Here is a 2500-nt window from a genome sequence, read left to right as displayed (position 1 = left end):
GAGAGAGAGAGAGAGTCAGACAGAGGGGGAGAGGGAGAGAGAGAGAGAGAGAGAGAGAGTCAGACAGAGGGGGAGAGAGAGAGAGAGAGTCAGACAGAGGGGGGGAGGGAGAGAGAGAGAGAGAGAGTCAGACAGAGGGGGAGAGGGAGAGAGAGAGAGAGAGAGACAGAGGGGGAGAGGGAGAGAGAGAGAGAGAGAGAGAGAGAGTCAGACAGAGGGGGAGAGGGAGAGAGAGAGAGAGAGAGTCAGACAGAGGGGGAGAGGGAGAGAGAGAGAGAGAGAGAGAGTCAGACAGAGGGGGAGAGAGAGAGAGAGAGTCAGACAGAGGGGGGGAGAGAGAGAGAGAGAGAGAGAGAGAGAGAGAGAGAGAGACAGAGAGAGAGAGACATACATTTAGTGCTCCATAATTTGACATTGTGCTATTTGTGGGAAGCACTTAGCTTAATTAAAAACACACACACACACACACACAGCGGGCGCACACACACACACACACACACACACACACACACACACAACAGAAGACAAATACTGGAGGTAAACTGAAGTAGCAGGATATTGTAAGGGCTAAGATCCGTGTGTGTGTGTGTGTGTGTGTGTGTGTGTGTGTGCAAGGTTTGTGTGTGTGCATGTTTTGTGTGTGTGTGTGTGTGTGTGTGTGTGTGCATGTATGAGTGAAGAGTGAGTCACTGCTGGACTCCGCCCAGTTCCTTACTGCAAGACAGAGAGGAAGCAATACAGCTAATGAATCACACACACACATACATACACACACACATACATACACACACACATACATACACACACACACACACACACACACACATGTCACTGAGTTGTACTCCATCACCCAGGGTGTAGTGTACACCAGTCAGTGTTTATTGGAGGCTGCATCACACCACACAGTCCATTTTATTCCTTACTTACAGACCCATGCGTAAGTATTCACCCCCTGAACTTCTCCTCACTGTGTAGTGTCCCAGTCTGGAGCTGAAATAAACTTCACTGAGATTTTCTTTGGTAAATCAATACAGTTTGATCCAAGACACCAAGAAGGAGCTGGAGAGATCCACAGCTCAGATGGAGAAGCTGCTCACAGGACAACTACAGACTGGACTTTATGGAAGAGTGAAGAGTCTTATGGAGAATCATACGTGGAAAAAGGTTCTGGTCTGATGAAACTAAACCTGATCCTTCTGTCTCCAGCAGGTGGAAACCTATCACTGCTCCTCACCCTGAGAACACCATCCTCACCGTGAAGCATGGGGGTGGTAGCATCACATTCAGCCCTACTCTTGTCCTCTTGGTAGTGTTTCAATGCTAATCCCCTCTAGCAGATTCACGGTTCTGTCGTATTCTTTACCTTTTTTTATATATAAAACAGATTTAATGTTGCTCTGTGAAAGGTTCCAACTTTGGGATCATTTTTTTATCATGAAACTCTGATTGATACTTTTACAGAACTTCATCCTGGACTGGTTTTGATCGCTCCTTGAGCTTCACGATGCTGTGTGTTTCGGTATGTTCTCCAGTAAACTCTGGGTTCTTCCAGGAACGAGTGTGAGATCATACTGAGATCATACTGAGATCACCGGCACTTTAATTACACGCAAGTTGACGCCATTAAACGCATTGTGTCACTTCCGATTTAAACACACTTCCTTTTTTTTTTTGAGGGGGTGCAAATACTTATGCACAGCACTGTATGTAACAGTGAAGAAGTGAATCCAAACATTTTACAAAAGCATAATTTGGATTTCATTGTTCCTCATAATCACATCTGCAATAAAGCACATTTATTCTTTTAAAGATGAAGATATTTCCTGACTGCGGGGAAATAAACACACCCTGGAACACATTCTGAGTGACATTAAGTGTTTAAATATTTGAAGTTAAATCTAAAGGAATTTGTCACTGATTAATCTTCTTCTAAAGCACTTCATGGACTCTTCGGACTCGTCACTCACATCCTGTCACACTGGTCTTCGTATCTTCCTCCTCACTACACTGATAAAACTGCGCTTCATCAGCTGTGAGTACGGACATCACACACACAAAGCACGCCTCTGCTCATTCAGACACGCCCACAATTATCGCTTCGGAGAAACCTTAAAAAGAGCACTTACATTGCTAAAGAAAATCACACAAACAGAAATATATAAATAAATATATATTATAGACTGTAAATATATAAAACTACCGCGAGCACCGTACACACTGTGCGCTAATAAACACACACATCTAAACAAGCGCCTGGGGAGAAGTTTGCCTGGGGTGTTGATAAATAACAGTCTGGTTCATTCAGTCCCAAACCTTTAAACTACACACACACACACACACACACACACACACACACACACACACACACAGACCCCTTTCTGTCCTTCTTTAAGTTCAGGTAAAACCAAAGTTATACAGTTTCAGAAGCATCCTGACCAACGTTCATGAATTTTTGTAAATCCATTTTTTTAGTACTAGTATAATAACAGACTTCTGAACT

The 2500-nt window shown here is 43.8% G+C and overlaps 1 protein-coding gene across 1 annotated transcript in view; it reads right to left on the bottom strand.

Moving 5' to 3' along the window:
- aacs (acetoacetyl-CoA synthetase) overlaps positions 1-2500 on the bottom strand; it is a 34185-nt gene that overhangs the window by 23756 nt on the left and 7929 nt on the right. The window lies entirely within an intron of this gene.

This window comes from Pangasianodon hypophthalmus, chromosome 24 (genome assembly GCF_027358585.1).
Source record: "Pangasianodon hypophthalmus isolate fPanHyp1 chromosome 24, fPanHyp1.pri, whole genome shotgun sequence".
Lineage (NCBI taxonomy): Eukaryota > Metazoa > Chordata > Actinopteri > Siluriformes > Pangasiidae > Pangasianodon > Pangasianodon hypophthalmus.
This window is presented reverse-complemented; position numbering and strand designations above follow the sequence as displayed.